The 23,480-nt window shown below is 40.5% G+C and overlaps 1 long non-coding RNA gene across 1 annotated transcript in view; it reads right to left on the bottom strand.

Moving 5' to 3' along the window:
• Positions 1–1,724: 1,724 nt before the first annotated feature.
• LOC128655226 (uncharacterized) overlaps positions 1,725–23,480 on the bottom strand; it is a 46,301-nt gene continuing 24,545 nt past the window's right edge. Inside the window, exons 2-4 of the long non-coding RNA XR_008401735.1 lie at positions 12,001–12,060; positions 5,151–5,270; positions 1,725–1,888 (exon numbers count right to left, since the gene is read on the bottom strand). This is a non-coding gene — a long non-coding RNA (uncharacterized LOC128655226). The remainder of the gene's footprint in view (positions 1,889–5,150; positions 5,271–12,000; positions 12,061–23,480) is intronic.

Genomic DNA, 23,480 nt, shown 5'->3' on the forward strand with positions numbered 1-23,480 from the left:
TTTCACAGTAAATAAGGGAAAACAGAAGAGATATATAACACTTATAATAAAACACAGATGATATATATATGCCCCAAGTATTTAAACAGACAAGGGGAACATGGTGTGTGTCCTTATAGATGAGGAAGGATAAGTCCCGTTTGCCTGGGGGAAAAAATCAGGTTAGATCTTATGAGCTTGTGTGCTTTATTAAGTATGCATTCTTCTTAGGCTTGTCTTCCCTTCTTTCTCTTATTCCCTCTTCACTCTGTCTTGACCCCCTGGGGTCTTCTCACTCCTTCCCCTTCTTCCCTCAGCTCTTTCCTTGTCACTTCTCTCTCTGCAAGTCTGTTTTTATAGCAGACCCCCTTACAGGTTGGGGGGTAGTTTAGTCAATGAGTTACAGGTAGCTTAATCGTGGGTAAGGTTTTTTATCTTGTCCTTCTCTTTTCTTTGCCTCACTAGGGTCTTATCCTTCTACCCCTTGTTCCCCACAAGCTTAATTAGCTGAAAATTCCCCTTGCGAGGTTGAAAGTACAGGCAATATGTATCAGCTAAGTTACAAAAAAGTTAGCCCTTGGGGAGATTTTTAGCTATCTTCAGGCTTTTTATTTCTTTTGCTTTTATATCCCCTTACTTTAGATTCTTAATTAGTTACTTCTTTGTCACTCTTCTCTCCCCCTCTAAGCAGATTGAGCCGATAGCCCACACTCACCCCCTCGGCGTGATGTCCTCTCAGGGATCGGATCTTTCCTATCGAGGAATTATATGGAAAGCTGAGGATGCCTTCACAGCATGGCCCCCTTCGGGACTTCTGTAATCTGGCACTTTGTGTTCGAAGCCGCTGACCTCCCTTCTCTGCCAATATTCAGGTTTGACGTGCCCTTTTTCCCCAACACTGCATACTTCAGGCATCGACTCCTCCCTGCAGCACCGGTGAGGAGGAGGGTCGACCAGGAGGGTCGACCAGGAGGCGAGGGCAATCCGGGTCAGCGGCTCTCTGTAGGAGCCTGAATCAGGTAGCTCCCCACTGGCAACACCGGTGGGCGGGGAGCGCGGTCCCAGAGTGCGGGCAGGCAGTGCCTGCAGCAAGATGCGCCGACGGCTGAAATGATCCCAGTCTGTGTGAGAAGGGTGAGTGTCGAGCAGCCGGCGTTGGTCCACAGGGAGCGGGTGGAGTGTGGGATTAAATCACAAGCCCTCACAGAGTCCAGTCCGTAGAGGGGGGGAGGGTCTTTCTGAAGGTTTTTTTGACCATAAAGGGAGCCTGGTTGATCAACCTTCTGTTCCAGGCTCCGGGTATAAAGTTCTTATTTAGCGCTGTAGTTATTTGCGCTATAGGGGGAATCACCAGGTTTTCAAATCAGCGAGGGTGACTGCAGCTAGTTTCTCCCACCTGGAGAGTGGGGATTCCTGGCGCGAACAACCGCCACTTAGGAAGCTGCAGTGGAGCAGAGTCTGCTGCTTGTGCACAGGCTTGTGCATAGGCTCCTCCTCTTCCCCCTCTAGAGCATGACATTTTACAGTAGTTATTTTTAATAGACTAATGTAATAATCTTTGTTATGTAATACTATAGTCGATATTTACCTTAATACATTGTAACGGCTGTGGAGCAGTTAAAGGCTTTCCAAATTTCTGACACAAATCGCATTCCTGGATCTGTAGGAAATCAGTAGTTAACCTGGGTAACAATTTCATACACCTTTAGAAACACAAAAGTAATTGTGTGTACCCATTGCACAATATCTTTGCCCATTTCGTGCCAGAAGTATCTTGAAGAGATAACCGCCTGTGTTCGGTTGATGCCCATATGACCTCCCATTGACGATGTGTGACATTCTTCGAAGATCGTCTTTGCTTCTTCCTCTAATTTCAGAACTCTTCTTTGTCCAAAGAATAGATTGCCTTCTGTAATCAAAGGTAAAGTAAAGAAAATGTGAAACAAAAATGCAACTTTCATTAGATAGATAATTAAAATAAAAAAATGGGGGCGGAGCCAGCTACAGAGGAGGCAAGACGCACTTAACATGAGCTCCTGAAATAAATGAAAAACATAATCTTCATCTAGCTTACTGGAGAATATAATTTATACCTTCTTGCTAATCTCAAGACCTGTGTTCATGAAGGACAACAATCCTTTTTTCTTTACAAAGGGTTAAGAGGAGAGGTCACTATCGAAGCCTCAAGCAGTTAACCTCAACAACAGCCGAGGACTATCCTGTATATGGTTTGACCACGAGGAAGAGATAGCTACCGTGCGACCCGTTCAGACCACCTGTCTAAGTATGGAGGATCTCTGTGAACGGACTCTTGAATGTCTAGCAAGATTTGGGGAGAGGATGGAAGGCTGTTTTAATTATCTACAGTTTATTATTAGAGATCGACCTGGAGTAGAGGACAGATCCATACCTAAAATGGCGGCGTACCTGAATGACACTGAACCCTCCCAGATTGGTACTATAGCATCAACCTCAGAGCCTGTACCTCTGCAGCATCATACGGACTGTATTACATCCCTCATAGAGTCAGTTAACACTTTACGGCTGCTACATACCCCAACTGCGCAAGCTATCAGCGCCCAACTTCTCCGAGGTTAGATCGCTACAGGCAAGATGGCGGCTGCCTTCGCACAACGAGAGGACGCTATAGAGGCTAAACAACCTCTACACATGACCGATATATAAGCTGTGCAGAGATCTACCCCGGATACACACGCACATGAGAACCGAGTTGCAGCGCACAGTTCCCTCTCCGCTATCCTAGATGTCAGTTTAAGTGAGGATCTGTGCACGGCTGCCTTTAAGTACGGTGACATTATACTGCAGCTATTAAACGCGGACTTGAAAGTGGTTGTGGGTATAGGCTAAGAGACAGCTCCTAAAGATATGTACAGCAGCCTAAATTATTTTTTTAGGTCCCTAAAGCTGTTATTCCTCTTCTTCAGTTTATGTTACCACACACTATGTTTTTATCGTACATATTTTATTCACCCTTAATTTGAGATGTTTTCTCTTTAGATTGTTCTTAAGTAACTCTAACCCTATTGCTGACACTTATAAATTATGTAATTGAAGATCTACCTTGCATTATATTATGTCTCTATAGGGCATATCTTGTTAACCCTTAACTTGGGGTGTTCTCCCCTTAGGTTGTTATTACATAATCCTAACCCCACTACCACTACTTTTTGCTTATGATCTGTTTGGGGATGTATATACACTAGGGCATTATTGATTGGGGACCAATATTTTACAGCTCCGTTTATTGTATCTGTCTTAGGCCTGTTCTTAGCTTTCAAGCCCATCCATTATGCTCAGAGGCACCTCATCTAACATATTTGGGTCAGCCATCGTTTCTAGCTTACTAGGTCACAATTATCATCACTTCTATAGTACTGAGATTTACCTTAATGTGCCACTTCTCTCTGCTTCTCGTTCATCCCACTTGGTTTGCTCCTTTGTAAAATTGAGACCCAGAGATTAGAGAGACAACACTCATATTGGGCTCCTTTCACGCTGCATTTACTCACTGATCATACTCTCTAACCCAGCTTGAAAGTACTATGCTCTTGTCACATGCTAGCAACATATACTATAACGCACTGATTGCTATCTGTGTATCTTTTATCTGATATTGTTATCTTATTTGTTAACACTAGCCGCACACACTAAACTCATATATTGGGTACATTGGGCCATCTTTAAATACTCCTGAGTCATACTCCCCGTATTCCTCCCAACTCATCTTAATCTATTACTAAACAAAATTTTATTGATACAGCTATTTCCCCCCTCTTTTAAATGGAAAGTTAACATAATTTTTGACCTACTCCATATATTTGATATAATCTGATGTCCCAGACCTCCTTTAATATTAAAAATACACTCCTTAGATGTTTCCAAAAAATATAACTCCATTTAGTTATGTACTTAGGAGTACTGAGGTATCGGTGCATTTAAATATTCGTCTATGGGACTTATTGGCAGGGCGTTGCAGTGTTACTCTTTTTTAGTGACAACCCTGAGATATTAGATATCTGATCATTATGTCTACGAGCGACAGTTCCCTTGCTCAGGGGTTCAAAGACTAAGCTAAGATATTGATATGGTTTATGTTTAGGCGTTAATGTGTATACTTACTGTATTTAATATTCTTGGCTCTTCTAACTGGTTATGGAATCATGCTATCCTTATGCTTTATTTTATTTTTGTTCCTAGGATATGGCATTCCTTATGTTGAGTTTTATATTAATACAAAACTATTTGTCTCTGGTGGGCTCCTCCCCCCTCCTTTCCCGCCGGTACTGGTTGCCTGCGGGTCATACCCCTATGCCTTTCTCCCACATTGCCTATAGCTGGTAACTCCCTAGGGGAGGGGTCCACCTGGAAATCTCTTATGCTCCATGCATACTAATGTTCCCCCTCCCTACTTAATAATGCTGGGAGTCACCCTTAACAATTTTATAGAGAGTCAATCCCTAATCTTGGTCATGATACCGTTGTATTATGTGTTTAATTCTACTCTAGTCTCCATATTCCGTATGCTAAGATTCGTTCTGGTATATAAAGCATTGTCGCCAGGTTAAAATGAGATTTATGAAAGCTCACCACTATATCTCTTTAATTGAGTATCCCAATTTATACTTTGTCTAGATATTTTTAGGAGTTTACTTGGCAATTATAACTAATCCTCACTTAGGGTCCCGATAATAGTTAAATCATGATTGACATCCCGACTGGCCCGCCCTCCTCCCCTCCCCCCCCTATTATATTTCGAGCGGCTCTTGCCCGCTGCATCCCCCCCCCCCCTGTTTTTAAACTATAAAGCTAATCCCCCTGGCCCTAATTGTATCTGAGTGGACACTTCAATTTACTTGCTATATAGCCCAGGAAGGACTATTTTTGTTCTATCGTTATTACCTTTATTATAAAACTGAAGTCTTATTGTAAACTGCCCAAATTCTATAACATTACGTGTGCTGTCTGGATACATTATACCCTTACTGTAGAATTTTGTTTGTAACTCTTATCTAATAATATTGTAATCGCACTTTTCTGTAAATGTTGTGGGGCATAACCTTGGTTGTATCTGTTCATGACTTCAATAAAAAAATTTTTTTTTAAAAAATAAAAAATAAATAAAAAAAATGGAATGTATTTTGTATACTTACCCTTTATTGTAAATTTAGCATTGTTCTGCTTGAAACGGTATCTTTGGTACTTGTCATACCCAGATGGAAATTCACCCAAAGACAGTAATTTAAAATTTTTGTTGTACTTCTTCTCCATACCTATATAAATGTAGAACACCATTGTCAGCTTAAATATTTCAATATCTATCGATGTCAACAGCCAGCGGCTCATATTAACAAACATTAAAAACAACCAAAAATAATATAAATAAGTAATAATTAATAGATATGCACCAATTATGGTCTCATGCCTAATACAAAGCATGTGTACTCATACTAATGCTGCGAAGCTTAATTAGTTAAAACGCATGATTTTAAAAACGTATCATTTATAAACCATGTGTTATTAAATAATAGGAGTGTGGTGATAGCACTCCTATCATCTGTGAGCATGTTGCTATTAGTGAGATCACAGCGAGAAATGTGTCTTACTGTATGCAGCTACATATTACTGAGCACAGCAATAACTAAACCATTTTTAGACAACAAAAAAAATTGTTTTACAGATTTTTTTTATCACTATTAAAGTATGCCACTATGTAAGTGTCTCAGTGACAAAAGGCACACATTATATTCAACCTGTCTAACCGGGTAAAAACTGTTAACATTACGTTTAAAAATACTAGCATTAACAACAGAATACACAAACTACCGTTGAAATTCTACACATACGTGTTCATAACAATTATTCTACTTGTACTGTACTGGAACAGTGTCACCTAACATTAGGCTGACCATAATGCTGCTTTCAAAATTTACCCATATGAAACATGCATATGAAACATACATTTTTAAAGCGGAAATAATGTCAGCCTACCTAACATTGAATTTTTTTATATATATATATATATATATATATATATATATATATATATATATATACATACACACACACACCAGAGATATTTTACTTACTCTCTCTTTAAAAAGATGCTATTTGTACAGCCATAGTAATTACAAAGTGTTTGTAACCACTACGTTAAGGAAGTAAAACGATAAATGCACCACCACATTCTGTGGAAAACCACCTCACTGTATAAAGTCCATTGTTGAAGAACACTTTCATAAAACTGATGTATACAAAAAAACAGAATTTATGCTTACCTGATAAATTACTTTCTCCAACGGTGTGTCCGGTCCACGGCGTCATCCTTACTTGTGGGAATATCTCTTCCCCAACAGGAAATGGCAAAGAGTCCCAGCAAAAGCTGTCCATATAGTCCCTCCTAGGCTCCGACCACCCAAGTCATTCGACCGACGGACAGGAGGAAAAAAACAGGAGAAACTATAGGGTGCCGTGGTGACTGTAGTTAGAGAAAATAATTCATCAAACCTGATTAAAAAACCAGGGCGGGCCGTGGACCGGACACACCGTTGGAGAAAGTAATTTATCAGGTAAGCATAAATTCTGTTTTCTCCAACATTGGTGTGTCCGGTCAACGGCATCATCCTTACTTGTGGGAACCAATACCAAAGCTTTAGGACACGGATGAAGGGAGGGAGCAAATCAGGTTACCTAAACAGAAGGCACCACGGCTTGCAAAACCTTTCTCCCAAAAATAGCCTCCGAAGAAGCAAAAGTATAAAATTTGTCAAATTTGGCAAAAGTGTGCAGTGAAGACCAAGTCGCTGCCTTACATATCTGATCAACAGAAGCCTCGTTCTTGAAGGCCCATGTGGAAGCCACAGCCCTAGTAGAGTGAGCTGTGATTCTTTCAGGAGGCTGCCGTCCAGCAGTCTCGTAAGCCAATCGGATGATGCTTTTAAGCCAAAAGGAAAGAGAGGTAGAAGTCGCTTTTTGACCTCTCCTTTTACCAGAATAGACGACAAACAGAGAAGATGTTTGTCCGAACTCCTTTGTAGCTTCTAAATAGAATTTTAGAGCACGGACTACGTCTAAATTGTGTAACAAACGTTCCTTCTTTGAAACTGGATTCGGACACAAAGAAGGTACAACTATCTCCTGGTTAATATTTTTGTTGGAAACAACCTTTGGAATGGAACACCAGATAGGGCGGAGAACACTGTAGAGCAGATAACTCAGAAACTCTTCTAGCAGAAGAAATGGCAACCAAAAACAAAACTTTCCAAGATAACTTAATATCTATGGAATGTAAAGGTTCAAACTGAACCCCTTGGAGAACTGAAAGAACTAGATTTAAACTCCAGGGAGGAGTCAAAGGTCTGTAAACAGGCTTGATCCTAACCAGAGCCTGAACAAATGTTTGAACATCTGGCACAGCTGCCAGTCGTTTGTGTAACAAGACAGATAAAGCAGAAATCTGTCCCTTTAGAGAACTCGCTGATAATCCCTTATCCAAACCCTCTTGTAGGAAGGAAAGGATCCTAGGAATTTTAATCTTACTCCATGAGAATCCCTTGGATTCACACCAACAGATATATCTTTTTCCATATTTTATGGTAAATCTTTCTAGTTACAGGTTTTCTGGCTTGTACCAGAGTATCTATCACAGTATCCGAAAACCCACGCTTAGATAAAATCAAGCGTTCAATTTCCAAGCCGTCAGCTGGAGAGAGACTAGATTTGGATGTTCGAATGGACCCTGTACCAGAAGATCCTGTCTCAAAGGTAGCTTCCATGGTGGAACCGATGACATAATCACCAGGTCTGCATACCAAGTCCTGCGTGGCCATGCAGGAGCTATCAAGATCACTGAGGCCCTCTCCTGCTTGATCCTGGCTACCAGCCTGGGAATGAGAGGAAACGGTGGAAACACATAGGCTAGGTTGAAGGTCCAAGGCGCTACTAGTGCATCCACTAGAGCCGCCTTGGGATCCCTGGATCTGGACCCATAGCAAGGAACCTTGAAGTTCTGACGAGACGCCATCAGATCCATGTCTGGAATGCCCCATAATTGAGTTAATTGGGCAAAGATCTCCGGGTGGAGTTCCCACTCCCCCGGATGAAATGTCTGACGACTCAGATAATCCGCCTCCCAGTTTTCCACTCCTGGGATGTGGATCGCAGATAGGTGGCAGGAGTGATCCTCCGCCCATTCTATTATTTTGGTCACTTCTCTCATCGCCAGGGAACTCCTTGTTCCCCCCTGATGATTGATATAAGCAACAGTCGTCATGTTGTCTGATTGGAATCTTATAAATTTGGCCTAGTTGAGGCCAAGCCCTGAGAGCATTGAATATCGCTCTCAGTTCCAGAATGTTTATCGGGAGAAGAGACTCTTCCCAAGACCATAGTCCCTGAGCTTTCAGGGATTCCCAGACCGCGCCCCAGCCTGCTAGACTGGCGTCGGTCGTGACGATGACCCACTCTGGTCTGTTGAAGCTCATTCCCTGGGACAGGTGGTCCAGGGTTAGCCACCAACGGAGTGAGTCTCTGGTCTTCTAATCTACTTGAATCACTGGAGACAAGTCTGTATAGTCCCCATTCCATTGTTTGAGCATGCACAGTTGTAATGGTCTTAGATGAATTCGCGCAAAAGGAACTATGTCCATTGCTGCAACCATCAACCCTACCACTTCCATGCACTGAGCTACGGAAGGATGTGGAATAGAATGAAGAACTTGACAAGCGTTTAGAAGTTTTGACTTTCTGACTTCTGTCAGGAAAATCCTAATTTCTAAAGAATCTATTATTGTTCCCAAGAAAGGAACTCTTGTCGACAGAGACAGGGAGCTTTTTTCTATGTTCACCTTCCATCCGTGAGATCTGAGAAAGAACAGAACGATGTCTGTGTGAGCCTTTGCCTTTGAGAGAGACGACGCTTGTATCAGAATGTCGTCCAAGTAAGGTACTACTGCAATGCCCCTTGGTCTTAGGACCGCTAGAAGGGACCCGAGTACCTTTGTGAAAATCCTTGGAGCAGTGGCTAACCCGAATGGGAGCGCCACAAACTGGTAATGTTTGTCCAGAAAGGCGAACCTTAGGAACTGATGATGATCCTTGTGGATAGGAATATGTAGATACGCATCCTTTAGATCCACGGTAGTCATAAATTGACCTTCCTGGATTGTAGGTAGAATCGTTCGAATGGTTTCCATTTTGAACGATGGAACCCTGAGAAATTTGTTTAGGATTTTTAAATCCAGAATTGGTCTGAAAGTTCCCTCTTTTTTGGGAACCACAAACAGATTTGAGTAAAATCCCATTCCCTGTTCCACCGTTGGAACTGGGTGTATCACTCCCATTTTTAACAGGTCTTCTACACAATGTAAGAATGCCTGTCTCTTTATTTGGTTTGAGGATAAGTGAGACATGTGGAACCTTCCCCTTGGGGGTAGTTCCTTGAATTCCAGAAGATAACCCTGAGAGACTATTTCTAGCGCCCAGGGATCCTGAACATCTCTTGCCCAAGCCTGAGCAAAGAGAGAGAGAGTCTGCCCCCTACTAGATCCGGTCCCGGATCGGGGGCTACTCCTTCATGCTGTTTTGTTAGCAGCAGCAGGCTTCTTGGCCTGCTTAAAGATAATCTCTTTCAATTCTGGCCCAAAGAGAGTTTTACCCTTGAAGGGGATATTAAGCAATTTTGTCTTGGAAGATACATCCGCTGACCAAGACTTTAGCCAAAGCGCTCTGCACGCCACAATTGCAAACCCTGAATTTTTCGCTGCTAATCAAGCTAATTGCAAAGCGGCATCCAAAATAAAAGAATTAGCCAACTTGAGTGCGTGAACTCTGTCCATAACCTCCTCATACGGAGTCTCTCTACTGAGCGACTTCTCTAGTTCCTCAAACTAGAACCACGCTGCTGTAGTGACAGGAACAATGCACGAAATGGGTTGCAGGAGGTAACCTTGCTGTACAAAAATCTTTTTAAGCAAACCCTCCAATTTTTTATCCATAGGATCTTTGAAAGCACAATTATCCTCGATAGGGATAGTAGTACGCTTGTTTAGAGTAGAAACTGCCCCCTCGACCTTAGGGACTGTCTGCCATAAGTCCTTTCTGGGGTCGACCATAGGAAATAATTTCTTAAATATAGGAGGGGGGACAAAAGGTATGCCGGGCTTCTCCCACTCCTTATTCACTATGTCCGCCACCCGCTTGGGTATAGGAAAAGCGTCGGGGTGCACCAGAACCTCTAGGAACTTGTCCATCTTGCATAATTTTTCTGGAATAACCAGGTTGTCACAATCATCCAGAGTAGATAACACCTCCTTAAGCAGTGTGCGGAGATGCTCTAATTTAAATTTAAATGTCACAACATCAGGTTCAGCCTGTTGAGAAATTTTTCCTGAATCTGAAATTTCCCCATCTGACAAAACCTCCCTCATGGCCCCTTCAGATTGGTGTGAGGGTATGACAGAGCAATTATCATCAGCGCCCTCCTGCTCTTCAGTGTTTAAAACAGAGCAATCGCGCTTTCTCTGATATGCAGGCATTTTGGATAAAATATTTGCTATGGAGTTATCCATTACTGCCGTCAATTGTTGCATAGTAATAAGCATTGGCGCGCTAGAAGTACTAGGGGCCTCCTGCGTGGGCAAAACTGGCATAGACAGAGAAGGAGATGATGTAGAACTATGTCTACTCCCTTCATCTGATGAATCATCTTGGGCAACTTTACTATCTGTGGCAGTACTGTCCTTACTTTGTTTGGACGCTATGGCACAATTATCACACAATTTTGAAGGGGGAGACATATTGATCTTCAAACATATAGAACATAGCTTATCTGAAGGTGCAGACATGTTAAACAGGCTTAAACTTGTCAAGAAAGTACAAAAAACGTTTTAAAACAAAACCGTTACTGTCTCTTTAAATTTTAAACAGTGCACACTTTATTACTGAATATGTGAAAAAGTATGAAGGAATTGTTCAAAATTTACCAAATTTTCACCACAGTGTCTTAAAGCATTAAAAGTATTGCACACCAATTTTCAGAGCATTAACCCTTAAAATAAAGAAACCGGAGCCTGTTACAGTTTTAACCCCTCTACAGTCCCAGCTACAGCCTTTGCTGCGACTTTACCAAATCCAGGGGGGAATACGATACCAAATGAAGCCTTCTAGGAACTTTTCCAACCACTTTCAGATCCACACACATGCATCTGCATGTCTTGCTCTCAAAAGTAACTGCGCAGTAATGGCGCGAAAATGAGGCTCAGCCAACAACTGGGAAAGCCCTTCCTGACTGGAAAGGTGTCTAACTCAGTGCCTGACGTTAAAAAACGTTCCCCAAGCTTATAAGTGTGAATTTCAAACATAAACATGTATAAAATGCTCAAATAAATCAATCGATTTTGCCCATAAAAGTGTCTACCAGTTTTATAGCCCATATTAAGCCCTTTATTCTATTTGATACTAAGAAAATGGCTTACCGGTCCCCCTGATGGGAAAATGACAGCCTTCCAGCATTACACAGTCTTGTTAGAAATATGGCTAGTCATACCTTAAGCAGAAAAGTCTGCTAACTGTTTTCCCCAACTGAAGTTACTTCATCTCAACAGTCCTATGTGGAAACAGCAAACGATTTTAGTTACTGCTGCTAAAATCATCTTCCTCTCACAAACAGAACTCTTCATCTTTTTCTGTTTCAGAGTAAATAGTACATACCAGCACTATTTTAAAATAACAAACTCTTGATAGTAGAATAAAAAACTACAACTAAACACCACATACTCTTAACCATCTCCGTGGAGATGTTGCCTGTGCAACGGCAAAGAGAATGACTGGGGTGGGCGGAGCCTAGGAGGGACTATATGGACAGCTTTTGCTGGGACTCTTTGCCATTTCCTGTTGGGGAAGAGATATTCCCACAAGTAAGGATGACGCCGTGGACCGGACACACCAATGTTGGAGAAAGGAGAAAATTGTTAAGTATAATAAATGTCTAATTGGTATACTCACCGACAGGGAGTCTGATAAGACCGGATACTTCAAGGAAATTGAAGAATTACAAAGCAAAGCCTGTGAGGGGATAAAAAGGATTTTAAATGCTAATAAATGTATGACCACAATATGTGAATAAATCACTTTTTAGGTAAAAAATAAATAGATATAATGATAATCAGGTGAAGTAGTCAAATCCAAAGCATCTGAGGGGACAATATAAATCCAGATAATGATATGATAATCAAGTGAAGTTTTAAAATCCGAAGACTGTGAGGGGAGAATATATCAGTATTGGGAAGTCTGAAAAATGACTCACAACAATATGAGTAATACTCAATATCAGAGGGTCTGTACAAAGTCAATAGTACAGTCAGTATATAGCGTGGGTATACATATCATTAATTTATTATTATTTTGGCAGTCTGTGGTATACATTATTTTATTTAAGAATTATGTAGATAATTAGTTATAAAAAGTACATAGGTTAAGATTGTTATGGTATAACCCAGATATCAAGGGTTAATACCAGATGAAAGATGCCCTGAATACGGGATCAGCAACACACAAACCCAGTAAATTCCCCCCAAACATGAGACCAAGCTCCATCTTGAGAGTAAAACAGAATGTGTTTTATTGAGGGCTATATGCCCAGTATTTATACAGGTCTCCCACCTGGTTGACACTCCTAGGAGACCAGATGGGGGATTGGAAGAAGATAGTACATTAGATAGAGGGAAGACGCCCTTTTACAGGATACAATAGTATTGCATTACTTAACCAAATAAACAATTAAACACTGGAGAACAATGGAGTGCTTCACACCTGGCAGTCTGAACTCTGGAGGTGATTAAACAATGTGAACGCTTATCACTTAAACTTAATTACAGTAAACAATAGCTGATGTCAGGAAACATGTTTTTAGAAAATAGTTTCTCAAAACTGAACAAAGTTAACCCTTCCACTACTGACAGAGGGGTCTGTCACAAAGATATTTAAAAAAAAATCTTAATTCTTAGGCTTTCAACTTCCCATATGTTAGCTGTAGCATGAGCCCAGACGCCTATGTGGATTGAGCTCAGCGTTGGACCATTGATATGTTACCTTTTTTTTCTTTATTTAAAGCTAAACCTAGTGAGCCTCAAAATTATTTAAAATAAGATTCTAAAAAAAAAGTTTGGCACAGTTAGTATGCCTCCGGTGTAATCGCATACCTGGAGAGCAGCGTCTCTTTTACAGCATTATAATCCCTGACTTCCTCATCCGGAATGGCCCGAAAAGCCTCGCTGGCCCGGACGGATAATTTTCCGGATAATATCGTGACCCAGTCCTCTGCGGGTACCTTGTGTAGGGCACATTGCCTCTCAAAATCCGAAAGTTACCCATCAATCTCTCCTTCTGTTTCCAGGAAGTTTTTAAAAGCTGCAAAATGTACCTCTCTCTTTTCCACTGGGGTTGCGGTGACTTGGGCTGCTGCAGCGACGCTTTGGCAAAGTAGGTTGGCCTCCACAGCTGCTATGACCCGGTCGATAATTTCAGCAGACGGGTTGGGGCCATAATGTGCCAGTCTTATTTTAACCGCCCGGTCAAAGCTTGCTTCTTCGGGGGTTCTGTCTGATATGCTGGGCTCATTGGTTCCTTCGGGCCCTGGTACTCCTTCCATCTCGGTCAGTATTGTAATAATCTCCCTCTTCCTGAGGTTACTGGCTTGTCGGCCCCTTTGTTCTAGCAGGTCTTTAAGGGTGTCTCTTTTCAGCCTTTCATATGGTATTCCAATTAGGTCCGGATGTGTACTTGCTCTCCTGGGCGATGAGGACCATCCCGTCGCTTGCCACCACTTGTTATGGTATAACCCGGATATCAAGGATTAATACCAGATGAAAGATGCCCTGAATACGGGATCAGCAACACACAAACCCAGTTAATTCCCCCCAAACATGAGACCAAGATCCATTTTGAGAGTAAAACGGAATGTGTTTTATTGAGGGCTATATGCCCAGTATTTATGCAAGTCTCCCACCTGGTTGACACTCCTAGGAGACAAGATGGGGGATTGGAAGAAGATAGTACATTAGATAGAGGGAAGACGCCCTTTTACAGGATACAATAGGATTGCATTACTTAACCAAATAAACAATTAAACACAAGAGAACAATGGAGTCCTTCTTCACACCTGGCAGTCTGAACTCTGGAGGTGATTAAACAATGTGAACGCTTATAACTTAAACTTAATTACAGTAAACAATAGCTGATGTCAGGAAACATGTTTTTAGAAAATAGTTTCTCAAAACTGAACAAAGTTAACCCTTCCACTACTGACAGAGGGGTCTGTCACAAAGATATTTAAAAAAAAATCTTAATTCTTAGGCTTTCAACTTCCCATATGTTAGCTGTAGCATGAGCCCAGACGCCTATGTGGATTGAGCTCAGCGTTGGACCATTGATATGTTACCTTTTTTTTCTTTATTTAAAGCTAAACCTAGTGAGCCTCAAAATTATTTAAAATAAGATTATAAAAAAAAAGTTTGGCACAGTTAGACAGTGCTAGATCATGTGTGTTATGTAACTGTGTGCTAACAACCCCTGGATTTAGGTATGACTCTTCACCTGATTGGCTAAACTGCATGACAGTAAAAAGCACTGATACAAGGGGGCAGTCAGCAGATGCTTAAAGGGATACTGAACACAAATTTTTTCTTTCATGATTGGAATAGAGCATGCAATTTTAAGCAACTTTCTAATTTACTTCTGTTATCAATTTTTCTTCGTTCTCTTGATATCTTTATTTGAAAAAGAAGGCATCTAAGCTAAGGAGCCAGCAAATTTGTGGTTCAGAACCATGGACAGCATTTGTTTATTGGTGCTGTCCAATCAGCAAGGACAACCCAGGTTGTTCACCAAAAATGGGCCGGCATCTAAACTTAAATTCTTGCTTTTCAAATAAACATACCAAGAGAATGAAGAAAATTTGATAATAGGAGTACATTAGAAAGTTGCTTAACATTGCATGCTCTATCTGAATCACAAAAGAAAAAAATTGGGTACAGTGTCCCTTTAAATACAAGTTAATTAAAGAGGTAATACATGTATTAAAGGGACACTAAACCCAAAGTTTCCCTTTTGTGATTCAGATAGAGCATGGCATTTTTATCAACTTTCTAATTTACTCCTATTATCTAATTTTATTCATTCTCTTGGTATCTTTATTTGAAACGCAAGAATGTAAGTTTAGATGCCAGCTCATTTTTGGTGAACAACCTGGGTTGTTCTTGCTTATTGGTGGATAAATTCATCCACCAATAAAAAAGTGCTGTTCAGATGTGTAAACCAAAAAAAAAAAAAAAATTAGATGCCTTCTTTTTCAAATAAAGATAGCAAGATAATGTTGATAAATTGATAATAGGAGTAAATTAGAAATTAGCTTAAACTTGCATGCTCTATCTGAATCACAAAAGAAAAAAAATGGCTTTAGTGTCCCTTTAATATAACTGTGTTGGGTAGGCAAAAATGGGGAATGGGGAATAAAGGGATTATCTACATTTTTAAAACAGTAACAATTTACAAGTAGACTGTACATTTAACATACACAGTACAGTTTGTTCGATAAAGAACAGTATCAAACAATGCAGAGTGTGTTATACACTGTAATCTAGATAACTGCATGCACATATACACACATGCAGAGGCATATACACACATGCACAGGCATATACACACATGCACAGGCATATACACACATGCAGAGGCATATACACACATGCACAGGCATATACACACATGCACAGGCATATACACACATGCACAGGCATATACACACATGCACAGGCATATACACACATGCACAGGCATATACACACATGCACAGGCATATACACACATGCACAGGCATATACACACATGCAGAGGCATATACACACATGCAGAGGCATATACACACATGCACAGGCATATACACACATGCACAGGCATATACACACATGCAGAGGCATATACACACATGCAGAGGCATATACACACATGCACAGGCACACACACCCAAAGTTGCTCTAAAACACATAAATATGAGGGATTATATCTACACATACATTAGCACAGTCTATGCTATGTCACCCATATTTCTTTCCCTGGCTGTGCATTATATTGCTAACCCTATCTCTAGTTGTCATGCACATTTATTGCTGTCCCTCATATTCCTCTCTCTCTATTTCTCCATGTCCCAATTGCGGGAGCTTGGCTCACTTATTGCCAGGCTTCACACAGGTTCCATAGCACATCCGCTAACACTCATTTGACTTTCTCACTTTTTAACCTTCAGTATAGCTAGACTCCCACAGGGATTAGGTGCAGGCCCCCACATCCCTGCAAACTAACTGTTACATGGTCTGCAAGAGACACAGGTACAGGCCACACAGCTCCCCAAAGTCAAGCACTCATTACACATTACAAAATAAATAGACCTCCAGTCTTCAGGACAGGTAAGGACCACTTGGGGGTTAGACTTAGGTTTTTTTAAGGGGGGATCGGGTGGGTTTTAGAGTAGGGGTTTGTGGGTTTTAATGTGGGGGGGTTGTTCTTTTTTTACAGGTAAAAGAGCTGATTACTTTAGGGCAATGCCCGCAAAAAGCCCTTTTAAGGGCTGGTAATAGAGCTGATTACTTTTGTAATTTAGTATAGGGTAGGGAATTTTATTATTTTGGGGGGCTTTGTTATTTTATTAGGGGGCTTAGATTAGGTGTAATTAGCTTAAAATTCTTGTAATCTTTTTTTATTTTTTGTAATTTAGTGTTTGTTTGATTTTGTAATATAGTTTAGTTTATTTAATTGTATTTTAGTTTAGATAATTGTAGTTTATTTAATTAATTTATTGATAGTGTAGTGTTAGGTGTAGGTTAGGATTTATTTTACAGGTAATTTTGTAATTATTTTAACTAGGTTCTAATCAGCCAATAGAATGCAAGCTCAATACGATTGGCTGATTGCATCAGCCAATCGGATTGAACTTCAATCTGATTGGCTGATTGCATCAGCCAATCAGATTTTTCCTACCTTAATTCCGATTGGCTGATAGAATCCTATCAGCCAATTGGAATTGAAGGGACGCCATCTTGACGTCACTTAAAGGTACCGTCATTGTGTTCGAAGACTCCGGATGAAGAGGATGGTTCTGCGTCGGCTCCTTGGAAGATGGCTCCGCTCCGGATGGATGAAGTTTGAAGACTTCTACTGGATGAAGACTTCTACCGGATGAAGGACCTCGTCTGTGCACCTTGGATGAAGATTTTGGCCCGGTTGGGTGAAGACGAGTCAAGGTAGGGATATCTTCAGGGGGTTAGCGTTAGTTTTTTTTAAGGGGGGTTTGGGTGGGTTAGAGTAGGGGTATGTGGGTGGTGGGTTTTAATGTTGGGGGGTTGTATTTTTTTTTACAGGGAAAAGAGCTGATTACTTTGGGGCAATGCACCGCAAAAAGCCCTTTTAAGGGCTGGTAAAAGAGCTGATAACTTTTGTAATTTAGAATAGGGTAGGGCATTTTTTTATTTTGGGGGGATTTTTTTATTTTATTAGAGGGCTTAGATTAGGTGTAATTAGTTTAAACTTCTTGTAATTTTTTTTTATTTTTTGTAATTTAGTGTTTGTTCGTTTTTTGTATTATAGATTAGTTTATTTAATTGTATTTTAGTTTAGCTAATTGTAGTTAATTTATTTAATTTAATGATAGTGTAGTGTTAGGTGTATTTGTAACTTAGGTTAGGGTTTATTTTGCAGGTAATTGTGTACTTATTTTAACTAGGTAGCTATTAAATAGTTATTAACTATTTAATAGCTATTGTACCTAGTTAAAATAAATACAAAGTTGCCTGTAAAATAAATATAAATCCTAAAATAGCTACAATGTAACTATTAGTTATATTGTAGCTATATTAGGGTTTATTTTATAGGTAATTATTTAGTTTTAAATAGGAATAATTGATTTAATTATAGGAATATTATTTCGTTTAATTTAAATTATATGTAACCTAGGGGGGTGTTAGGGTTAGGGTTAGACTTCGGTTTAGGGGTTAATAACTTTATTATAGTAGCGGCGACGTTGCGGGCGGCAGATTATGGGTTAATAAAATTTATTATAGTGTTTGCGAGGCGGGAATGCGGCGGTTTAGGGGTTAATACATTTATTATAGTGGTGGCGAGGTACGGTCAGCAGATAAGGGGTTAATAAGTGTAGGTAGGTGGCGGCGACGTTGGGGGGGGCAGAATTGGGGGTAATAAATATAATATAGGTGTTGGCGATGTTAGAGGCAGCAGATTAGGGGTTCATATGGATAATGTAGATTGCAGTGGTGTCCAGAGCGGCAGATTAGGGGTTAATGATATAATGCAGGTGTCAGTGATAGCGGGGGCAGCAGTTAGGGGTTAATAAGTATAAGGTTAGGGGTGTTTAGACTCGGGGTTCATGTTAGGGTGTTAGGTGTAGACTTACAGAGTGTTTCCCCATAGAAAACAATGGGGCTGCGTTAGGAACTCTGCTTTTTTGCAGGTGTTAGGTTTTTTTCAGCCAGCTCAGCCCCATTGTATCCTATGGGGATATCGTGCACAAGCACATTTTTCCAGCTTACCGCTACCGTAGGCAACGCTGGTATTGAGAGTTGAAGGGAAGGTAAATTATGCTCAACGCTCCCTTTTCTGAGCCTAACGCAGCCACTCAGACAACTCTAAATACCAGCATTGTCTTAAGGGTGCGCTGGAAAAAAAAGCAGCGTTAGCACCGCGGGTCTTTACTGACAAAACTCTAAATCTAGGCATATATTAGGTATTGCGGTGGGGGATTGCGGTTGACAGGTAGATAGACATTGCGCATGCGTTAGGTTTTATTTTGCAGGCATTTTAGGGAGTTACGGTGCTCCAATACTCAGCGCAAGGCTTGCTAAGCCTGCATTTTGTGGCGAGGTGAAAATGGAGTAAGATTTCTCGATTTTCACCACGTAACGCCTTGCGCTGTATATTGGATACCAAACTGCGCGTGTTTTGTATATCACTCTATGGGCCAAAAAACTATGGCCGAAGGGTGAAATATAAGAGCGTAACTTCTATGTTACGCCGTATATAGGATACCAAACCAGTGCAAACTTTGGCGTTGCCGGCTTTTGCGGGCGACGCTGCATATCGGATCGGGCCCAGGATCTTTGTCTATGAGATAAACTATATTTATAGGAAATAAATATATTGTTATAGACATACCTGCCAATCCAAATTCCATACAAGTAGAAATAAATTGAATAATCCAAAATCAGCAATACCACACCAGTAGCAAAAACCTATGAGGTACAAATCTGTTGAACAGCAGCATGACAGCCTTTTTTATATGACTCACCTTTAGCTCTTAGCCAATCAGAAGAAGAAAAACATAATTTATGTAAGAACTTACCTGATAAATTCATTTCTTTCATATTGGCAAGAGTCCATGAGCTAGTGACATATGGGATATACAATCCTACCAGGAGGGGCAAAGTTTCCCAAACCTCAAAATGCCTATAAATACACCCCTCACCACACCCACAATTCAGTTTAACGAATAGTCAAGCAGTGGGGTGATAAAGAAAGGAGTAGAAAGCATCAGCAAAGGAAATTTGGAAATAATTGTGCTTTATACAAAAAATCATAACCACCATAAAAAGGGTGGGCCTCATGGACTCTTGCCAATATGAAAGAAATGAATTTATCAGGTAAGTTCTTACATAAATTATGTTTTCTTTCATGTAATTGGCAAGAGTCCATGAGCTAGTGACATATGGGATATCAATACCCAAGATGTGGAGTCTTCCACTCAAGAGTCACTAGAGAGGGAGGGAATAAAACAAAAAACAGCCATATTCCGCTGAGAAAATAATCCACAACCCAAAAATAAGTTATTTTCACTTTTGAAAGAAAAAAACTTAAATCAAAAAGCAGAAGAATCAAACTGAAACAGCTGCCTGAAGAACTTTTCTACCAAAAACTGCTTCCGAAGAAGCAAATACATCAAAATGGTAGAAATTGGTAAATGTATGCAAAGAGGACCAAGTGGCTGCTTTGCAAATCTGATCAACTGAAGCATTCTTAAAAGCCCACAAAGTAGAGACTGATCTAGTAGAATGAGCTGTAATTTTCTGAGGCGGGGTTTGACCCGACTCCAAATAAGCTTGATGAATCAAAAGTTTCAACCAAGAAGCCAAGGAAATAGCAGAAGCTTTCTGACCTTTCCTAGGACCAGAAAATAAAACAAATAGACTAGAAGTCTTCCTGAAATTTTTAGTAGCTTCCACATAATATTTCAAAGCTCTTACCACATCCAAAGAATGTAAGGATCTCTCCAAAGAATTCTTAGGATTAGGACATAAAGAAGGGACAACAATTTCTCTACTAATGTTGTTAGAATTCACAACCTTAGGTAAAAATTGAAAAGAAGTCCGCAAAAATTCCTTATCCTGATGAAAAATCAGAAAAGGAGACTCACAAGAAAGAGCAGATAGCTCAGAAACTCTTCTAGCAGAAGAGATAGCCAAAAGGAACAACACTTTCCAAGAAAGTAGTTTAATGTCCAAAGAATGCATAGGTTCAAATGGAGGAGCCTGTAAAGCCCTCAGAACCAAATTAAGACTCCAAGGAGGAGAAATTGACTTAATGACAGGCTTAATACGAACTAAAGCCTGTACAAAACAGTGTATATCAGGAAGTATAGCAATTTTTCTGGGAAATAAAACAGAAAGAGCGGAGATTTGTCCTTTCAAGGAACTTGCAGACAAACCCTTATCCAAACCATCCTGAATAAATTGCAAAATTCTAGGAATTCTAAAAGAATGCCAGGAGAAATTATGAGAAGAACACCATGAAATGTAAGTCTTCCAAACTCTATAATAAATCTTTCTAGAGACAGATTTACGAGCTTGTAACATAGTATTAATCACTGAATCAGAGAAACCTCTATGACTTAGAACTAAGCGTTCAATTTCCATACCTTCAAATTTAATGATTTGAGATCCTGATGGAAAAACGGACCTTGAGATAGTAGGTCCGGCCGTAACGGAAGTGGCCAAGGCGGGCAACTGGACATCCGAACCAGATCCGCATACCAAAACCTGTGTGGCCATGCTGGAGCCACCAGCAACACAAAAGACTGTTCCATGATGATTTTGGAAATCACTCTTGGAAGGAGAACTAGAGGCAGGAAGATGTAAGCAGGTTGATAACACCAAGGAAGTGTCAGCGCATCCACTGCTTCCGCCTGAACATCCCTGGACCTGGACAGGTATCTGGGAAGTTTCTTGTTTAGATGAGGGCCATGAGATCTAGCTCTGGAAGCCCCCACATCTCAACAATCTGAGAAAACACATCTGGATGGAGAGACCACTCCCCTGGATGTAAAGTCTGGCGGCTGAGATAATCCGCCTCCCAATTGTCTACACCCGGGATATGCACTGCAGAGATTAGACAGGAGCTGGATTCCGCCCAAGCAAGTATCCGAGATACTTCTTTCATAGCTTGGGGACTGTGAGACCCACACTGATGGTTGACATAAGCCAGAGTTGTGATATTGTCTGTCTGAAAACAAATGAACGGTTCTCTCTTTAGTAGAGGCCAGAACTGAAGAGCCCTGAGAATTGCACGGAGTTCTAAAATATTTATTGGTAATCTCGCCTCTTGAGATTTCCAAACCCCTTGTGCTGTCAGAGACAGTGTCGTACATTGGGTGTCGTACATTGGGATTCAAGGATATTAATTGTGATATCTTTGTATAATCCCTGCACCATTGATTCAGCATACAAAGCTGTAGAGGTCTCATGTGAAAACGAGCAAAGGGGATTGCGTCCGATGCTGCAGTCATGAGACCTAAAACTTCCATGCACATAGCCACTGAAGGGAATGACTGAGACTGAAGGAGCCGACATGCTGCGACCAATCTTAAACGTCTCTTGTCTGTTAGAGACAGAGTCATGGACACTGAATCTATCTGGAAGCCTAAAAAGGTGACCCTTGTCTGAGGAATCAAGAAACATTTTGGTAAATTGATCCTTCAACCATGTTTCCGAAGAAACAACACTAGTTGATTTGTGTGAGATTCTGCAGTATGTAAAGACTGAGCTAGTACCAAGATATCGTCCAAATAAGGAAACACTGCAATACCCTGTTCTCTGATTACAGATAGTAGGGCAGCCAGAACCTTTGAAAAGATTCTTGGAGCTGTTGCTAGGCCAAATGGAAGAGCAACAAATTGGTAATGCTTGTCTAGAAAAGAGAATCTCAGAAACAGATAGGCCTAGATTTGGAGTTCGGAGGTAAAAGGGCTGCTAACGCTCCGCGGGCTTTTTTCTGGCCGCACCATAAATTTAACTCTGGTATCGAGAGTTTAATCAAATGCTGCGTTAGGCTCCAAAAAAGGAGCGTAGAGCATTTTTACCGCAAATGCAACTCTCGATACCAGAGTTGCTTACGGACGCGGCCGGCCTCAAAAACGTGCTCGTGCACGATTCCCCCATAGGAAACAATGGGGCTGTTTGAGCTGAAAAAAAACCTAACACCTGCAAAAAAGCAGCGTTCAGCTCCTAACGCAGCCCCATTGTTTCCTATGGGGAAACACTTCCTACGTCTGCACCTAACACTCTAACATGTACCCCGAGTCTAAACACCCCTAACCTTACACTTATTAACCCCTAATCTTCCGCCCCCGCTATCGCTGACCCCTGCATATTATTATTAACCCCTAATCTGCCGCACCGTACACCGCCGCAACCTTCATTATCCCTATGTACCCCTAATCTGCTGCCCTAACATCGCCGACCCCTATATTATATTTATTAACCCCTAATCTGCCCCCCTCAACGTCGCCGACACCTGCCTACACTTATTAACCCCTAATCTGCCGAGCGGACCTGAGCGCTACTATAATAAAGTTATGAACCCCTAATCCGCCTCACTAACCCTATCATAAATAGTATTAACCCCTAATCTGCCCTCCCTAACATCGCCGACACCTAACTTCAATTATTAACCCCTAATCTGCCGACCGGAGCTCACCGCTATTCTAATAAATGTATTAACCCCTAAAGCTAAGTCTAACCCTAACACTAACACCCCCCTAAATTAAATATAATTTTTATCTAACGAAATAAATTAACTCTTATTAAATAAATGATTCCTATTTAAAGCTAAATACTTACCTGTAAAATACATCCTAATATAGCTACAATATAAATTATAATTATATTATAGCTATTATAGGATTAATATTTATTTTACAGGTAACTTTGTAATTATTTTAACCAGGTACAATAGCTATTAAATAGTTAAGAACTATTTAATAGTTACCTAGTTAAAATAATAACAAAATTACCTGTAAAATAAGTCCTAACCTAAGATATAATTAAACCTAACACTACCCTATCAATAAAATAATTAAATAAACTACCTACAATAACCTACAATTAACCTAACACTACACTATCAATAAATTAAACACAATTCCTACA

This window comes from Bombina bombina, chromosome 4 (assembly GCF_027579735.1).
Source record: "Bombina bombina isolate aBomBom1 chromosome 4, aBomBom1.pri, whole genome shotgun sequence".
NCBI lineage: Eukaryota > Metazoa > Chordata > Amphibia > Anura > Bombinatoridae > Bombina > Bombina bombina.